The following is an 11,101-nucleotide window of genomic DNA, read 5'->3' as shown; positions in this document are numbered from 1 at the left end:
ATTTTTGGCGTTGTTGCCGGTGAGTTAAACGGATTTATCTATATATCTATCTATTTGTATGTTTTGTCTTTCTTTCCTTCCGAGTCACTAATTTTGTTTGTGAATTGCTTTTAGGTACAAAATGGCCCTAAACAATGAGCCTCTCGGAAATTTACCATTGGCGGAGGAGGTAGATGACGATCAAGTGGATGAGGTTCATCCCGAGTCTCAAGTAAACAGGCGAGGCCGACTGCCTCCACCAAGAGCAGCGCACCGGGTGTTGCTAAATGAGGGCTATGCAAGTGCAATAGTCCCGCCCCGGATTAGGGCGGGCAACTTCCAAATTAACAACGTGATGCTTACACTTCTTGAGCAGCAAGGTTTCTTCACCAGTGCTCCACACCAAAATGCCTAGAAGCACCTCAAAGGGTTCGTTGATACTTGTTGGGGGAGCAAGCAAAACAATGTCACCGAGGATGCACTGCGGTTACGGTTGCTTCCATTTTCTCTACGGGGAAAGGCTTTGGACTAGATAGAGATATTTCCTAATCATTCCATCCACACTTGGGATGAGTTGGCCGAGAAGTTCATTGCTAAATTCTTCTCTCCGGGGCACATGGATACACTAAGGGATGAAATTTTAGCTTTCAAACAAGAGCCCAATGAGCCATTGCACGAGATTTGGGAAAGATATCACACCATGGTCAAAGAATGCCCGAACAATGATATGACCGAGGCCATGATCCAACAGACCTTCTACAGGGGGATCAACATAACAAATCAGTGTGTGATAAATCAACTCGTTGGGGGTAACTTCATGAACACGCCTTATTCTGAAGCTTGTGAAATCTTGGATGAGATGGCGGACATCTCTTCGGCGTGGGAAAGTAGAGCCAATGTTCCTCAGGGTGACCCAAAAGTTATTCACCTACACAAGGAGCTACATGATCATGGGCAAGCTATTGCGGAGTTGACAATCACCACGAACCAATTGGCCAAGGCTCAGCTTCAACATGTTCAAGGGACAAAAATGGTGAATGCTATGGAAGGGGCGAACATGATGGTAAACAAGAGACGGCAACGAGATCAACAAGTACAAAACCATCCGAAACAATTTGAGCAAAGTAATAGTGGGTATAAACAAGATGATTCATATGATGAGCAAGGTGAATAGGTTCAATATGTCAACAATTATCAAGGTCAAAGAAGCAATGCTCCAAATCAACAACAATGGAGATCACAAGGAAACCAAGGAAACTAGAACAACCAAGGGCACCAAGGAAATTGGAGTGGTGGCAACAACAATAATCAAAGCAATTGGGGTAATCAAGGTAATCAAGGCAATTGGAGAGGAAATAACCAAGGTAATTGGGGTAGCAACAATCAAAGCAATTGGGGGGACAACAAAAATCAAAGTGGTTGGAACAATAGCAATCAAGGAAATCGAGGGTCCGGCTTTCAGAGGCCCCCGATGTATCAACAACCAAACAACCCGCCTCCATATATGTCGCAAAGACCTAGTTCTTCCAATAGTGAAATAGGACGGATTGAAAACATGTTTAAGCAAATGATGGAGAAAACCGCCGACTCTGATGCCCAATTAGCCTCTCACAACACTTCTATCTGCAACTTGGAGGTTCAACTTGGCCAAATTTCTCAAGCTTTAAATACTCGCCCAAAGGGGGCACTACCTAGTGATACAGTGGTGAACCCGAAAGGTGGGAATACGGGGCATGCAATGGCCGTGACAACAAGAAGTGGGAGAGGTAGAGTTGCTAGTACCTCAAACCAAAGAAGACATGTGGGTGATTATGTGTTGGTGCAAGATGATGATGAGCCACACAATGATGTTCAAGCTAATGAAGAAGCGAGGATTGATATTGATGAAAATGTGGAGGAGACGCAAGAAGAAGTGAACCCATCTAGGGAGCACGTGACTGACATACCAGAACCGGTAGTGCCATAGGCTAAAGTACCAATGCCAAGGCCTCCTCCTCCATACCCTCAAAGAGTTGCAAAGCAAAACAATGAGAATCAATTCAAGAAATTCATTGATATGATAAAAAGTTTCTCCATAAATGCGCCGTTGGTTGAAGCCTTAGAACAAATGCCGGGATATGCCATGTTCATGAAGGATTTGGTAACAAAGAAGAGATAAATGAATTTTGAAACGATTAAAATGACACATAAAGTGAGTGCTATGGTCACTCCATGGCTCCAAAGCTGGAAGACCCCGGTCCTTTCAAAATCCTGTGCACTATTGGGAGTGCCGATTTCGCCAAAGCTTTATGTGATTTGGGGGCAAGCATTAACTTGATGCCCAATTCTATGTTCAAAATGTTGGGGATTGGGCAACCAAGACCCACATCCATGAGGTTGCAAATGGTAGATCGGACAATGAAAAGGTCATTGGGGATAATCGATGATGTGTTAGTTAGGGTCGACAAGTTCATCCTTCCCGCATATTTTGTGATACTTGACTGTGAGGTTGAATATGAGGTTCCAATCATTATGGGGAGACCATTCCTTGCTACAGGGAAGGCCTTAGTTGATGTGAAAGTAAAAAAGTGGTGTTCCATGTTTCTAAATCAATGAGGCAGCCAAATAGAAACGAAGTGTGTCCGTTCGTGGATCTTGTGACCGAAGTAATTGTTGATGACACAAGAGTTGTGATAAATGTGGAAGATACCTTGGAAATTGTGTTGTTGAATCATGATGAGGATGCGAAGGAAGGCTTTATAGAATGTGTAAATGCTTTGCAAGGAATGGGATCATATACTTATAAGCTCTGAAAACTTTCCTTGGATCTTGAAAAATGGAATACTCCACCAACAAAGCCCTCAATCAAGGAGCCTCTCACCTTGGAGTTAAAGCCTTTGCCTTCACACCTCATGTATGAGTTTCTAGGCCCTTGTTACACTTTACCTATTATTCTTTCCTCGTGTTTAACTAACGTTCAGGTAGATGCCACCCTTGTGGTGCTTCAAAGGAGGAAGAAAGCAATAGGTTGGACATTAGCGGATATTCGGGGTATAAGCCCCGCCTTTTGCATGAACAAAATGATTTTGGAGGAGGATGCCAAACCCTCTGTGGAACATCAAAGACGATTGAATGAGGCAATGCAAAAGGTAGTAAAGAAAGAGATCATCAAGTGGTTGGATATCGGGGTGGTTTATCCCATTTCCGATAGTTCGTGGACCTCGCCGGTGCAATGTATCCCAAAGAAAGGGGGAATGACTGTGATAACAAATGACAAAAATGAATTGATCCCCACAAGAACTATCACCAGGTGGAGAGTGTGCATGGATTATAGAAAGCTCAACAAAGTTACGCGGAAAGACCATTTTCCGCTTCTATTTCTTGATCAAATATTGGATAGGTTACCCGGACGTGCTTATTATTGCTTCTTGGATGGATATTCCGGATATAACCAGTTTCTTGTTGCACCTAAAGACCAAGAGAAGACCACCTTCACTTGTCCGTATGGCACTTTCGCATTCTCACGGATGCCATTCGGGTTATGCAATGCACCGACAACCTTTCAGCGGTGTATGATGTCCATCTTCACCGATATAGTGGAGGACTTTCTCGCGGTTTTCATGGATGATTTCTTTGTCGTGGGGGATTCTTTTTAAGAGTGATTGGATAACTTGTATAAGGTATTGGCACATTGTGAAGAAACTAACTTGGTGCTGAATTGGGAGAAGTGTCACTTTATGGTGAAGGAGGGCATTGTCCTCGGTCACATGATTTCCAAAAATGGTATTGAGGTTGATAAAGCAAAAAATGAAGTGATATCCAAACTCCCTCCCTCTACTTCCGTAAAGGGAGTGAGAAGCTTTGTAGGTCATGCGGGGTTTTACCGCCGATTCATCAAGGACTTTTCTAAGGTGGTAAACCCCTTGTGCAAACTCTTGGAAAAAGATGCCAAGTTCCTTTTCAAGGAAGATTGTATGAAGGCATTTGAACTACTCAAGTATAAGTTGACTACCACTCCTATTATCACCGCGCCAAATTGGAGCTTACCATTTGACCTCATGTGTGATGCAAGCGATGTAGCAGTTGGTTCGGTATTGGGGCAACGAATTAATAAGATCTTTCATCCGATATACTATGCTAGCAAGACCATGAACGAGGCCCAAGTCAACTATACGGTGACTGAGAAAGAACTCCCAGCCATTGTCTTTGCTATGGAGAAGTTTCGCCCGTACCTAATGGGTACAAAGGTGATTGTTCACACCGACAATGCGGCACTTCGTTATGTGATCAGCAAGAAAGACTCTAAGGCAAGGTTGATGCGGTGGGCGCTTCTATTGCAAGAGTTTAATCTAGAGATTCAAGACCTAAAGGGTAGTGAGAATCAAGTGGCGGACCACTTGTCCCGATTGAAGGAGGAGGGGAGGCCACATGATGGCCTTGAGATCAATGATTCATTTCCTGACGAACAACTCCTTTCCATTTCTATGACTGGGATGCCATGGTTTGCCGATGTGGCCAACTATCTTATGAGTGGCATTGTTCCGAATGAGTTCTTCTCAAACCAAAGGAAGAAGCTCAAACGGGATTGCCTGGACTACTATTGGGATGAGCCATATCCCTTCAAAATTTGTACTGATGGTGTTATCCTAAGATGTGTACCAAAACAGAACAATTGGGTTTTCTTGAAGCTTGCCACTCTTCGCCATATGGTGGTCACCATGGTGGAACGAGAACTGCTACAAAGGTGCTAAGCTATGGATTCTATTGGCCTACCCTTTATAAGGATGCTAGCTATCTCGTTAAGCTTTGCGATGAATGTCAAAGGGCCGGTGGGATCTCCAAGAAAAATGAGATGCCTCTCACCATCATCCTGGAGATTGATATTTTTTATGTTTGGGGCATTGATTTTATGGGCCCGTTTGTGAGATCATGTGGGAACACCTATAAATTGGTAGCTGTGTATTACGTGTCCAAATGGGTTGAAGCCGTGGCTTTGCCCAACAATGAAGCTCGGAGTGTGTTAGCTTTCTTGAAGAAGAACATATTCACAAGGTTTGGTACTCCAAGGGCCATCATTAGTGATGTGGTATCACACTTTTGCAACAAATCTTTTGATACTTTACTCTCCAAGTATGGTGTCACTCACAAAGTGTCGACCCCCTATCACCCCCAGGCAAGTGGACAGGTTGAAGTGTCCAATAGGGAGATCAAGAGTATTCTATCCAAGACTGTCAATGCAAATCACTGATTGGTCAAGGAAACTTGACTATGCTCTTTGGGCCTATAGAACAACTTACAAGACTCCAATTGGTATGTCTCCGTATCGGTTGGTGTTTGGGAAAGCATGTCACATTCGGGTGGAATTAGAGCATAAGGCCATGTGGGCGTTGAAGAAATTGAACCTTGAGTGGGATGTAGCTGCCAATCTTCGGGTGGAGCAATTGAATGAACTTGATGAGTTCTGGTTCCATGCTTACTCCAGTTCGTCCTTGTATAAGGAAGAGATGAAGTACCTACATGATAAGTATATCTGAAATAAAGAATTCAAAGAAGGTGACCTTGTTCTTTTATTTAACTCTCGGTTACGGATGTTTTCGAGAAAGCTTAAATCAAAGTGGAGTGGTCCTTTTGAAGTGGTACATGTGACTCCTTTTGGTGCTCTTGATTTGAAAAATAAGAATGGTGATATCTTTAGAATTAATGGGCACCAGGTGAAGCACTACCTTGGTAAGGTTGATGATGGCCACATTGTGGCATTGCTCCATTTCAAATGAATGATGGTAACATGCGTCGTGCCACGACGTTAAATCAGGCGCTTCTTGGGAGGCAACACACATGTTTTTTATTTCTTTTGATTTTCTTGTTAGATTAGGCATTGTTTTGGACTAACTGGTTGTGAAGTGTATGTAGGAATTGGGTGTACAGTGCAGAAAATTGACAAGATAAAAATTGGCCAAGTAGTGAAATTGTGCGGACCGCGCCAGAATTATGTGGTCCGCACAAGCCCTTCATGGCCGCACAATTCTGTGTCCGGTCACACAGCTAAAAGATGGAAAATGCCAACTCTCTGAAGTTTGGCCTGACAAAATCCCTTAAGGATTCGCGGTCGCGATCAAAATTTTGCGGACCTCATAGATTGTGCGGCCGCAACCATTTTTCGCGGACCGCGTCACTGAATCAGCTGCTGAGTTAGAAAAGGTAAAGAGTGTTGGCCGCACCAAAATTGTGCCAAGATGGTCAGAGTATAAATAGGACTTTTTGAGACTATTCACACTTTACACACTATGACCTCTCAATCTAGACTAAATCACAGTGCACTCTTTCTTGTTTACAATCTCATCTCATATTCATCAAGTGTTGATTTCCTACTACATTTCATTACTGGTATGTTGATTTCAATGAATTAATTTCATCTTTTTCTTTTCTTTTCTCTTTGTTTTAGTTTTCTTTTTATCTAGGGTTAGATTCATGCCAAATATGTCAAATTGATGCTTAATTCTTGCTTAGAAGCATGTGGGTAGTGTTGAATGCATAATGGGGGCTCAGGTTAGTAGCTTTTAATGTTTAATTGCAACAAATCATCACTAATTAGTGAAAACTCTAGTATTAATCGTACTTCGGTACCGCTCTAATTTGAATTTCGCGGCTGCACATATTTTTGTGCGGTTCGTGCTAGGGTATGTAGCCGCATATAAAATTGTACGGTCCACGATACCCTAGGTTGAAGGCACTTGTCATTGCTAAGTTTGTGGGGCCGCACTTAATTTTGTGCTATCCGCGATTGGTTTTTGCGGCCGCACTCAATTTTGTGCGGTCCGCACAATTAAACTTCAGAGACCCAATAAATTGATTATGCGACCGCACTCAATTTTTGTGCGGTCTGCGATGGGTTTTCGCGGCCACACTTAAAGTTATATGATCTGCGCTGAGGTAACTTCATAGAACCAATAGTCTGAACCTGGGATCTCCGTGACCGCACTCAATTTTGTGTGGTCCCTGATGGGTATTATGCGGTCACACTCCTTTTTTTGCGGTCCGCGCTGCCCTGTTCTGAGAAGCAATGTCTTTCTTTTCAACTGTAATTCAATAACACATGTTGAACCCCAATTCTAACTGACTTTCACTACTTGTGTGTTGCAGACAATGGTGCATTCTCGTGGTCGAGGTGATACTTCCAAAGGGAGGGCAAAATCCTCCCGAGGCCGGGGTAGAGGAAAACCTATCATGCCACTATCAGTCCAGAAAGCCTTGGGCAAAAAAACTACTCTCAGTAGACCACCTCCGGACTCCTCAGACACCAGTGAATACCTCCCATCTCGGGAAACTTCTGAGGGGGATTCTGTACAACCACAACCGGGGGCACAATAACAACAATTCCCTGATAGACTCCATTTAGTCAATGAACTTACCTCTTCCTCTAGTTCTTCTGATGGCTCAGAGGGAGGTAGTCAGGCATCTGGACCATCTTCCCCACCTGCTACAACACCTGCCACAACATCTACCCCAATCAATTTAGATGATGATGATGAGGTCCCGGATGATGTGAGAGGGGGTGAAACAATTCTGAGAAGCCTGGCTAGATCAAGGAAGCCGGAGGTGTGGGCTGTTAAATTTGTAAGTGAGAAGGCGTATGGAAACTTTTGGGAATGGTGGTCCCAAAGGTCGCTCACTCTTGAGCGACAATTCATAAGCAAAGACCTAAGCCAGCACAATCTGAATGTCTTAAAGCAATTTACGGAGAGAAAAGGATGGAAATGGTTTGCCGGCCGGTTGCATGATGCCAATGAATACCTCGTCAAGGAATTTTATGCCAATGTTGTCCACATCAAAAAGGGTACAAAGGTGACGAAGGTCCGGAACTTGAAAATCTGGTTTGATGGCCACGCACTGAACATATATGTAGGGTTTGAGGAGGTCGAGGCAGTGCAATACCTGGAGAAGCTAGCCTTGGGTGAGGTAGTTCGCCCATGGCTAGCTGAGATAATTGCTATTCCGGGGACAACACCTGCATGGCTCACAGTAGGAGTTCAATAGGGTGACAAACATTCGTGTGCAGCCGTCTTGACCCGTGCCAGCATGAGAATGTCCTTCCACTTCCCCGGGCAGTATTGGTAGCTTCCATCATGGCAGGCTATCCTATTAATGTAGGAAAATTGATGTCCTACAACATCTCCAATGTAGTCCAGAAAGAAGAAAGATTGTATCCCTACCCCAATTTCCTCACAGAGTATTTCCAAGACCAAGGGGTAGAGACGAGACATTTTGATGTGGAGGCGAAGGCTAAAAAGCCTTTTTCATGGTACCACCTCCAGGGAGCGGACAACCCTAAATTCAAGGGTAAAGCCACTACCCCCACTGGCCAGTCTGAAGAGCCAGGGGTAGTGGCCACCAGGTCAGTTGCTGAGCCCTCTATAGCAGTCGATACCTCTGCCGGAGCAACTGCCATGCCTCCTCCTTCCTCCGGACCATCCCTCTCAGTGCCACTGTCAGTGCTCACATCTTCTACCTACCCTCAGATTGTACTACGGGTTTCACAAACACTATCCAGTCTCAACAACTGGATGCAGGCAGCTACCACAAAGCTGACTGCCATATCTAGTGCAGTGGCAACACAATCTTCAGCCCCATCAGAGCTTCAGGTATCTCCATTTGTGGAGGACTCTTTGAAGAAGATTTTGGGCAACTAGAAGAAGATTCTGGACGACCAGTAGAAGATCCGGGAGACTCTTGATACACATGGAAGGATTATCAAGGATTTGGGGAAGCAGGTGAAGAAGTTGCGGAAGACTCAGGCATCTAAAGAGTCGGTGGAGAAGTTGAGCAAAGAGGTTGAGAAGATTGCTTCTACTGGTGATATTCCACTGGACCTGCTCATGGAGAAGACAGTCCCAGCAGCACATGCAGTAGTTCCCAAGGCATTAGAGGCAGCAGCCAGCCAGTCCGAGGAGCCGGCTGCCACTTCACACACTGCTGAGGAGCTGATTCATATGCTCAACAACCCCGTAGTCTCCTAGTCAGAGGATGTGGAGATCCAGTAAGAGGATATAGAGGGTGATGATGAGCCCATGCATGCTGAGGACCCCGTCCATGTTGAGGACCCGATGCAGACAGAGACCACATAGGGAGTTTTCTCTACTCTCTGCCCCTTTTCCCTGTCAATGCTATTTTTCATTTGGGGGGTGGTCCATTTTGATTTGATGACATTTGGTATGTAATAACCATTATACTATTTTTCTTTATCTTTATTTATCTTTATTTTCACTTTTTGTATGAATATATTCTTACCATTCGATGTATATATTCATTTCTTTTATGTATATATTCATTTTACTTCATTTTGTACATATTCAGTCTACTTTTCGTAGTTTACTTCATAACTTCTTTCGTTGTTTTTCCTTAGTAAAATAGATTCTTATTTACTTTAGTAGCTTCTTTTTAAGTTGTTAGCGTCTTTTTACGTTTTGTGTGAACAATAAGCCTCTGGTTTTCTTAATACCATGCTTCTTTCCAAAGGTGGATGTTGTGTGAACCGGGTGGCTCTTCCCAACAATGGATGGCGTGACAACATTCTTAAGGGTTTGAGTCTGTTTTCTTAATGTTTTTGTATATATAGTAGTAATGAATAAAAGTGTCTCAAGCAGGCTTCACTTGGTACTAACACATTTATCTTCGACCTTATGGTTAGAAACAAGTTGATTGGCAAAGAATAGCTCTAGTTGTGACCTTTAGACTCTTGTGTTGACTAAAACAATCATCGAGTGGTTTCTTTGAACCATTTGTGATTTCCAATCTTAGCTAGGGTTGTTGTGGGCCCTCGACTATGTTCTCTTTAACAATCTAGCAGCTTGAGAGGTGAGGTATTGAATTGCAAGTTCAATTTCCGTGCCAATAAGTCTAGAACTTGCCCTGAATATTTGTCTAGGTAAAATTCTAAGTGTAGCTCAAGTTGAGAAATGATTGTAGGCTCTCCTTGATCCAATTTGAAACTTGAAAGCTTCCGTAGCCTACCAATGTGATATCCCTAGTCAACCCCTTTGAGTCGAAGCCCTTTTTCATTCAAGCCATGTTACAAGCCTTTATCCGTTTTATAATGACCCTCTCTTGGCACCCGATCTTTCCTTAGCATTCTTGATACAATTGGAAAAAGCATAAGTTTGGGGGAGAGACGAGGAATGTGAAAGTGATAAAAGGTAAAAAGAACAAAGAAGAAATGAAGAAAAGGGAAGGCAAAGAACAGAAAGAAAGGCCAAAAAGAAATATGTCTAAAAGAAAGTGAATAAAGTAGAAAGTTGAAGGGATTCAAATAAAGCAATGATGAAAGGCATGGAGTGATTAGAAAAGGAGAAAAATGATTGTCGTGAGCAAGAAAGAGTGACATTACGTCTCTCTAGTTCCCCTAAGGAAGAAGAAAATGACTCAAAGAGACAAGAAAGTATGAGCCAAAAAGAGGAAATAGAGTGCTTAATGAAAGATGAAACCATCATATGCCGATAAATCCTACCTTAATCCAAAAGCCTTCATTACATTCCCGCAAAAGCCCTATATAATTTCAAGTTGAGTGAGCTTATATTAGTGGTGATTTACATAAGGGGCAAGCTTATGGTACTTAGAACCGGACTTGTGACATTCTTTTGAGAGAGATAAGCGCACTTCTTCACAATCCTTGTTTTGAGTGTTACATTCTAAAGTGAGATTTGCTCATGGAGAGTAGAGGAGGAGGAGTTTGGGTTCCACAATGACCTACTTGATAGAGCGAGTTTTCTTGGTGAATTAAGTCAACTCTTGATGCTCTAGTGTCACATTAGAATTATGGTACTCAAAAGGTCAAAACATGGTATTGTTGATAATTCATTTGTGTTGAGGGTAATTGTTAGTCCCAATTGATGCATGATTTATTCACCTTAGGCCAGCTAAAGTATCTTATTTTCTAGTGGAGGTGGGAATTACCTTATTTGCTTGAGGACAAGCAAAAGCTTATGTTTGGGGGAGTTGATAAGTAGGGATTTTAACCTATATTTTGCTCTCTTTTACTTGTGTTTTAGGCCAAAAATGCTTTAAGGTATTCCCGGAAACTAATGAAATATGCTTGCTTGTAGGAATTGTTCAAAATGAGCCAAAGGAATCAAAATCAACTCACAAAGGA

The sequence above is a fragment of the Nicotiana tomentosiformis genome, chromosome 4 (genome assembly GCF_000390325.3).
Source record: "Nicotiana tomentosiformis chromosome 4, ASM39032v3, whole genome shotgun sequence".
Classification (NCBI taxonomy): Eukaryota; Viridiplantae; Streptophyta; class Magnoliopsida; order Solanales; family Solanaceae; genus Nicotiana; species Nicotiana tomentosiformis.
The sequence above is the reverse complement of the archived record's forward strand: the minus strand, read 5'-3'. Positions refer to the sequence as shown.